Here is a 9,507-nt window from a genome sequence, read left to right as displayed (position 1 = left end):
AATGGAAAGGGCCATTTTCATAAGCTGTGTTTTGTATTAGTCATTAAGAAATGCAGCTCACATCTGAGAAATTGGCACCCAACAAAACAACAATTTGTGCAGCTGTATATGACATACAACAACAAAAAAAAATCATTAATCTTAATTGTCTCTTCCAGGGGAGCATATAGAGAAACAGACAGATTAATGATCATATTTCTGTCAGAAAATGGTGTTCCACTTTTATGTTTTGGATTTTTTCCGGGTACGGTGTCACGACATCACAAAAATGATGAATCGCATTTCTTTGTTCCCCTTCATGATTAAAACCTGTTTAAAGGGTAACAGACTAAACATGTTTAAAAGCCTATGGGGGAGAAAAAAAAACATAGAAAGGAGGACATCATTACTGTGACGTGTGTTTGTTTAAAATAAAATGAAAAGCAAGAACTATAAATAAGAACTATAGAATGACAGTTCCCATAAAAACAGTGATTTAGATAAAAAAAGTGTAATGACAGGTTGTGCCTCTTTGGTAATTTATATACATTGAATGTTGCAAATAGTTTTGGCTGTCATCAGCTTTTGTAAACAGAAACTAAATATATTTGAATGCTGCCTTGGGCAGCACAGTGAGGCAGGGGTTTGCATTGTTGTCTCTCTGTGCTGGATTCAGTTCTTGACCTCAGGTGCTGTCTGTGTGGAGTTTGCATGTTCTCCCTATGTAAGCATGGGTTTCCTCCAGGTGCTCTGGTTTCCTCCCACAGTCCAAAAACATGCTGGTAGGTTAATTGACCTCTGGGAAACTTGGCCCTGGTGTGATTGTGTCTGCCCTGCGATAGACTGGCGTCACCTCCAGGGTGTACCCTGCCACGTGCCCGTTGGTTGCTGGGATAGTCTCGGGCTCCCCCACGACCCTGAATCAAATGAAGTGGTTAGAAAAAGGATGAATGCAGCCTTATTCTATTCTTCTTCTTCTTCTGATATCACATTTGGAAATCAAACATTTTCAACACTGCAATAACAAATGGTATCTTCATCGTGGTATAATAAAGTGCATCATTAGTTTTACATCACGGTAAAAATATTTTGTTGATGTGGGGGATATTAACATGTGCCTGAAATCTAATCAGATATGTTTTTGATATTTTTTGCAAAGCAGAATATCAAACAACACGTACAACGTACACCAAATACAGTTTAACTGTCTCTGTGAGCCCCTTTCCACAGTCCACTAATATTCTTTCCAGTATGTGCATGCATGCATGTCTTTGCATGTATGTGTTATGATCATGTGTCCAATCAATAGGGTTTGAAATGCAGAAAGTTACTGAGTTCCTCTAGATTTATGACACATTGGGCAGAGTAATTTCTTGGTAGGCAACCAACCTATCAAGCCATTGTGACATACTGTATGTATGACCATCACTGCCCTCTGACAAACTTTTGCTTAGTGAAATGTATTTAGATTTTATGGTGGTAGAGAGTTATCATCTTGAAATGGTACAATATACAGAAACAAAATAACACGCCTCTTCACTGTGAAAAACATATTATTGAAAGATCAGGAAACTGGTTATTGTGCTGTTAGTATAATCGTTAAGTGTAGTATGTGTAGAATTGATGACAAGCATTCACTGACCAGTGAAGAAGCTGTTAACACCTCACAGCTCCTCGGTCCTGGGGTCAGTTTCAGACTGGGGTGCCTTCTGTGTGAAGTCTGCATGTTCTAATATGCTTGTGTGAGTTTTCTCTAGGTGTTCCAGATTTCTCCTGCCTTCAAAAGACACATTTGTTAGGTCACCTGTTGTCTTTGTGTGAATGGTGTAGTTTTACCTTCTCATGTTTTGAGGACAGGCTTGTGGTTGTCATGACAATTTCGAGGAAGAAGCAGTCTTCTGAGAATGGATTAGTAAAAACAGAAAACATGGTGCTGTGGTGTTTTTTGCCACATGTCCAAAAATTGTGTGTGGCAAAAATTAACTAACCCTGGTTACACTGTAAATATCTCATTGAAAATTGGTTTTGTGCGGAGTCTTCATTATTAACACAGTAGTTAGCTCTTCTGCCTCCTCAATGATAGTACTTTGGCAACTACTGTACCTTGTAGTTGTTGTTAACTTCCATCTCTTAAGGCAGTTTTACCCTTCAAACACAATGAAAACTGAAGCTCACATCCTTACCCAAAAACTCATTGGGTTAGCCATACCTGCTATGGTTATTGCACATTTTGTTCAATACGTAACAGAATTTATTTTCTCACATGCCAAGTGTATATGACTTGGGAATGTCAGTAGAGGGCTTTAAACATCTGAAGTAGAACAAAAGCACAATTGTTTAATTAAGGTCTATTACTAATAATGTTTCTGCTGCCTTCAAATACAACTGCAGGCACTCATTTGACTGAAAAGTTTAATTCTTGAAAATAAGGATGGACAGATATTTAACATATGTGTAATTCATATACTAAAATGTAACCACATGAGAATATTAATTATTTTGTATGTATTTAAACACATGGTGTAGAAATAGAATACCATAAATATGATTTGTAATAATACGTGCATATAATAGAAACACATGCTTAGAATACACAGGGTACCCTCCACTTAATATACTGTACATAACATTTTTTCTAGAGTCATGGAGATTATAACTATATTATTATTGTGATATACACAACAGTTGGTAAATGAAAGACAGTAAATTCATACATTGAGTTTAGATCAGCTATTTTTCTTTGCTAAGCTTTAAAAAGAATTAAATTATCATATAATTAATTAAATAGAAGGTTACAATATTTAAGCATAGCTACAGAGTGTAAAGTCACATCATATTTAAAAATAATTTAAAAAGAGGCATATACATCATTTATCTCTCAGAAACTGCCTTTTATTTATACTAATTAAAGTGGACCTTTAGGGGACCCTACAGGGGTAGATACAATTAAACAATAAAACAATATTAATAAAATATTGTGCCTTTAATTTAAACTTCTAATTTTACACACTCTAAAATGTATGATATTAGAGCCAATAGGGTAGTAAATGCATTTTCATGTAGTGAAGACCTGCAAAATATTTTCTTTAATTCAATGCTTTATAGAATATAATGTATAGTAAATCTTAAAGTATAATGTTCATATATGAAGTGTAAAGAAATGAAACAAACTGTGATTTTTTTTCTTTCAGATAATTTATGATTATAAGAGAGTAGCAATGCACTACTAAATTTTACTTCAGAAACAAGGAATTACCACTAGTTGTTCAGGAGAATTTTAATTAATTTCTTTCCCACCATTTAGTCTTTTTGCAGAACACAATTGAGAACCATTGTTAAGATTTTGTGGAATCTTGTTTAAGGTTTATGTCAAGGTTTTCCGAAATATAATGCAAGCTGAAACCCTAATATGGCAATGTGTCTCTAGGATCAGGATGAATCACACAGATGTTAAGGTGATTTAAATCAACGCTTCTTCTCAATTGAACGACTTAATGTTCTAAGAGGTCACAGACTGTGGTCCCAAAGGCCAGGACCCTGGTCAGTGCAGGTCAAGTTTAGGTCCTGTTGTAGCAGATGGTGGGCAGTCTGCCCTGTCACTCTAATCTGAAAACAAAACTTTTAGCTTTAAACTGTGGCGATGCAACGTATATCTGACTCCTTATGAACAACTGTTCTGCTGGGCTTCCTCACTCTATCTTCATAATTAACTGTCCAAGTGTTTATTAACAGAAAAATAATTATTTTAATGAAAAGGATCAGACAGTAAAAAATAATAATCTACCCCCTAATGTGATGGGTAGGGTTTTTATTAAACGTTTTATTTATCGCTAAAGTTTAGACCTGCCTTTCTAATTTTGCTCTCGATGGTGTTTTGATTTTTTTTTGCTTTGTACGTAGGTGCTGCAACATTCAAACATAAAAACCACAAACACCCAGAAAGCCAGTTCCCCAACTTTTTTATTTATTTATTAAGAGTGCGATTAGGACTTTTCCCAACATTCTGGATTCTGGAGATCCGCAACAGGAAGTGAGAAAGTTAAATCTTACAGCACCGAAAGTTCCTGGGGAACACAGACTACATGAGTATCTTCACTTGGAAAGTCTGGGCGAGCCTTGTACTGTACATTAGGATTCACCTCCATAACCTGTGCTTTTAGTACTGGAGAGATGGGCTGATATGCCACATTACTAATGACAGTAAATGGAGAGGTTCAGACTTGTCTCCATTTAAAGAGTTGTTAGGCCACAAGCACATTAATCACATCATTTCTTAAAACAATGTTTTTGAGTTCAGAAGTGTAACAGATGTAGATAAGGGTATGGCATCATTCCCATTAATGTTGCCGCAGGGGCGTTTGTAACTACATCACCCCAGTAATTTCTTGGCAGATGGTTTAACCAGTGTATTTTTCTTTGATAAACAAAATATACTAAATATGCAAAATATGTATAGGTATATACCGCAAATCCTGCAATAAGCGTTCAGAATTTTTTTTGTTGTTGTTTTTTTTTATAGGATTTAAATAACACACTTACCTCTGTGGAGACTGGTTGCTCAGTCCGACCTTTTAAGTTTTATTTTGTGATATCATACTGTATATCAAGAGTCCATTTTTTTAAATCACAATAGCAACTCTTATTAGATGAAGTAAAAAAGATTCATAAATAAGCAGGCACTTTTCCAGACATAATTTGCATGGAATAAGAAAGCAGGCAAAAATAATTCCTAAGCAATATACATTTGAATACAGCATTGTGAGACAAATATGAAGAGCTTGATGAAGATACGTGTTTGAAATTAAAACACCTTGTCAATCGCAACACTGTCGAATGCTTGTTTTACATGAAACTTGGATTTTAGTTTCATTACTGCTTGTTTGCACTTCATGTTCACAATCATTATAATTCTAATTAAACCACAAGGGTAATTAACATTTCTAATTGAGATTACTCATACAAACAGCAGGTGAAAACAGTTTTAGATTTAGCAAATAAATCATATGATTTACCAGCAAAAAATACAGTATATCAATGCAACCTAGATTGTTTTATCTGAAGTAACAGTTTACCTATTATTGCTTTTTTTATTGTGTGATAATATTTATTGTGTGCATTAATATATTTTAGCAATCAAGACAAGAAAAAAAATAGAGTACAGCCAGAAAAAATATTTTAAAAATCAGACAGTGGTTCATATTAAAATTACAGCTTCACTCCAACACAAAGTAACTCCAGGCTTACAAGAAAAGATGCAATACTTTGACTGAGGAGCCTTTTTCAGGTGTGTGTTCCAGATTTATACTTAAAAGTGTAGAATTAACCTCTATTTTTTCTTTTGCAGATTGTGTTCTGTTACTGGTCCCCACCCTAACTATTTTTAACAGGTGAGATACATAAGATAATTGAATAACAATGTCCTAAATCTTCCTTTCAATGTATCAAACCATGTGGATTTAGGAGTGGCTGAATTGACTAAGATGCTCACATCAAGCCCTGATATTCTGATAATGCAGGTGTGAGCCAGAGTCTGGCCACTAACCTGACTGTTCAAAGCCATGCTGTCCAGGTTAACTGACATCTCTACACTGAGATGCATACGAGCAATCGCGTGTGTGAGCCCAGTGACGAGCTGGCATGCTCCCTGCTATTGGATTTCAAGACTAGAAAGGTTCCGTTCCTTCAGCCTCTCAGTATAGGACATTCCCTTAAGGGCTGGAATGTATCTAGTTGTGCTTCTCCGGATGAATTCTGCACTTATTTCCAATTTATCTTAACATTTTGTTTGCTTTTTAACTGCTTATTCACATTATCTAGAAGAGACACCTCAATCTTTTTCATAAATAGCCTCAAGCTCATCTTTTCCCATTTTGTTTTTTATAGTTTAAGTTTTCATTATCTGCATGCAAGACTCTGCATTTGTCTGCATTAAACATCACCTGCAAAGTGTTTGTCTAGTCTCCAATTGTGTTAAAAATCTTTTTGAATTTTATCTGCTGCTTCTGTAGTGTTCGTTAAGCTTCTACAAGCTTGAGTGTTTTAGTGGCAATACCAGAATCTAAACCATTGATTTAAACTAAGAAGAGAAGTGATGCTGGTAAGAATCTCTGTGGAACTCCACTAATTGCATCACCCTCAATTTGAGAGTTCACATTTTTGTCCTGATTTAAGAGTTTCTATTGTAACAACACTATTAACAAATGCTCTTTTTAAAGATATAGATTTCCTCAAATGCGACCACCTGTCATTTAACATTTGTTCTTTTATGAGAAACATAATGAAAAGCTTTTTTTTTTCAATTTGAATACCTCATAACATGCTCCGTATGTGTTCTGTTGCTGCTTTTTCAAAAAACATTTTAACAGTAAGTTAATTAAACAAAACCTACCTTTTGGAAATCCATGTTGACTATCCTCTAATTCAATTTATTCACTTTTGTAGCTTGCACTTTTAAGGTGTGTACTTTGAAATGGACAAATCTCTTCTTTATGTTGTAGATTGATTTGTCCTTTGCAATACTATGTAATACAATTTAAAGAATATTTTTTAAATAAAAGTGTTCTCTAGGTCTATAAAAATCCTAAGGGTTGTCAAATACTGGACTTCCCATCCATTCTAGGGCAAGGGTTTTATACAGCTTGATTATTTACCCATGGCTGAATCAATTATTCTGTTAACTCAACTCATTCAAGAACGGACTGTACACAAATATGAATACATTGGAATAAACTGGAAAATTATTGTGTCCTCTCTTTGCATTAATTTTGAAATAAGACCAGACTATTTACACATTAAAATAAGCTTTATTTAAAACCTGATAAAATCCAAACTTACATGAATCTTCTTACAAAGGACACCTTAGTACAGCAAAGCCCCACAAGTATTAAACATGAAAATGATTAGATGTGTCTTCTGTTGCACTTTCAGTACCATTGTGTCTGTAAAGAACCCACTGTGACAGTGCTATAAAACTTTCAAAGATATGTATGTATCATGTTCTTCTTAAATGTTTATGGATAAACGAAGGAACACATTATTGTTTGTTTACATTTCTCCTCCTTTTTATGACTTTTCTTGCAGGCATTAAAAAAACCCCAACAAACACAACAACGAAAGCAAAAAAAACTCACCTTCAGGTGCACTTGCTCATCCATTTCAAATAAAGCTCTATGCCCTTGAGAAACATGGCAGCGCTAAGTTGTGTTTCAACTAAACATTAATGCTACAGACAACTGAAGGCCAACTGGAGCTTTAGAAACAAAACTCTGGGGGCTGAGGCTGAAAGCTATCTTAATTGCTGCTTTCAGCCCTACACACATGCTTACTGAAAATCCAAGCCTGAACAACAAAGGTGATGTATTATTAATACTGGAAACACAGATCTCACTCAGAAAAATAGAAACAGAAGTTGTGAGACTGCAAAAACATTGTGCAGCTGGACACTCAAGGGTTGTCCAGTCTGACAGCAAGAGCGTGGAAATGAGAACTGCTTGGCTGTCATCTATCCTTGATATTTGCTCGCTGCTTTTATCCTCTTTATTGGAAAATTGTGTTAGGTGTACACGGCGGTACCTACCAGATGATTAATTGTGTGCTTTTCCCTCCTCCTGGTTTTTAAAATGAACTTATATTGAATAGGAATTAAGAAACTCGAGCTATTTATATATGTGGAAAACAGGCCTCATACAGTTTTGTGCCACGTCTCTTTTGAGTTCCGATGCATTAGGCGGATGCATTATTGAATTGCTTTGAATTATGCTTGCTTCAGCTGAGACCACATTAATGTTTGTTAAGGAGAAGTCATAACTTCACAAAAAAAAAATGATGCATGCTAACGTTACTGCAGGACTTCAATCTCCACAGTTCTGACAATGTATAATTAGGAAATGATAAAAAACATGTAATTATTGTGCAAATCAAATAAACGTTATAGTCAATTGCCATAATATGTCTGAGGCATTAGTAACAAGTACATCGCCAAAAATGACTAAGCTGCAGGTAAAATGACTGTTCTCTGTGGGTTTGTCCTAGTGTTATGCTAATAAAATAATTTTATTAGATTCACTGGTATTGCTCTTCCACATACTGTTAAGCAGGGTTTTTATTAACTTTGCAATCAGAGAGGGAATGTATCCAAGGTATTGATAGATTGGAGGCTATGATTTAAAGCATTTCTTATTCATGCATGATATTATTTTTTATTTTGTTTTTAGAGTAATACATAATAATGTAATATGGTATGTAGGTATATGCCTCTTTAGCTTCACTCCACTCTCTGGGAACACATTACGACTCTCATTACTTGGTAAAATAATTCACCATAAGGTGTGCAAGAAACAATTCCATTTAGCGGTTATTGTTTTTTCAATACTGCTTTTGTTTTGAAAGTTGAGACATCCTGCATCCAGCAAACACAGGGACTTTATTTCTCACCAGGAGATGAGGAAGCCGCAATAATAATAAATGACTTCTGCATGAATGGTCTTGCCAGAAGGTTAGAATAAACATTGTGTTAATATCCAGTACTTTACTGGCATTAGATTACAAAGAGCAAATGCATTTTAAGCTTTGAAGATGTTTTTGCAACATTTTCTACTAAATGTTATCATCAAAGCATAGGACAGTGTATTTTCTTATTTATATGAGATATACAGTATGTGATACAGTATGTGTCGTTTATATGAAAAACTGAAACTAACTTTCACATGTAAATACCATCTGATGCCATTCTGTACCTCCTGTGTTCCCTTTCCCCCCAAGTGCATAACCCCTCCATTTACACAGTAGTGCACAAAAGGAGAGTTTAATGCCAATTTTTAGTGCTATTACATTTCTCACTTCTTATTCTAATGACTATGTTCTTCACATGTGGCTGTTATTGTCTTGTGCCTGGATTGCAACTTGCAGTTGCCATTACTGGGGGGAAGAACCACGCCAATTCATTAATTAACTATATCGGTAGGAATATTCAAGGCGGTGGAGTTTGGGTATGAAGCAGTGCAGCAGAACACATTAGCGTTGTTAACATCCACACATACTGTATGACACTTCACGTAAAGTATTAGCATAAAATATAAGAGAATGAAAGCATGTATTTCTGCAATATTTGGCCCACACAATATTGTACTTTGCATCAACATAATACTTTAGTGTACACTATGAGTTTTCTTTTTAAAACTCACCTGAATGTGCTTGTTTCAGGGTTATTGGGATAGGTGTTTTACTTAGATTAAGAAATCTTTGATAATCTTTGATAATGGCGTATAAGGGGGTACAGCTGTATTGTTGGAGTGTTACAATCAGGAAGCTCACTTTGTTGATAACATGTTACATCAGTAGCTGAAGGGCCTTCTCACTCCTCCTCTTGATCTGTTGTGTGGGAGGATTGCCTGTGTCCTGGATAACCCAGATGGGCCCAGCACTCCAGTGGTAATGGCCTTCCTCGTAATTGAAAGAACACTACAAAAGTCACCTGAAATGTATAAAATCAAGAAATCATTCCTAAACTGTAGGAGGCCTAGAAGATCA

General features: G+C 35.3%; 1 long non-coding RNA gene across 1 annotated transcript in view; it reads right to left on the bottom strand.

Moving 5' to 3' along the window:
* Positions 1-6,762: 6,762 nt before the first annotated feature.
* LOC138241239 (uncharacterized) overlaps positions 6,763-9,507 on the bottom strand; it is a 43,967-nt gene continuing 41,222 nt past the window's right edge. The window contains exon 5 of the long non-coding RNA XR_011190427.1: positions 6,763-9,451. This is a non-coding gene — a long non-coding RNA (uncharacterized lncRNA). The remainder of the gene's footprint in view (positions 9,452-9,507) is intronic.

The sequence above is a fragment of the Lepisosteus oculatus genome, chromosome 1, assembly GCF_040954835.1.
Source record: "Lepisosteus oculatus isolate fLepOcu1 chromosome 1, fLepOcu1.hap2, whole genome shotgun sequence".
Classification (NCBI taxonomy): Eukaryota; Metazoa; Chordata; class Actinopteri; order Semionotiformes; family Lepisosteidae; genus Lepisosteus; species Lepisosteus oculatus.
This window is presented reverse-complemented; position numbering and strand designations above follow the sequence as displayed.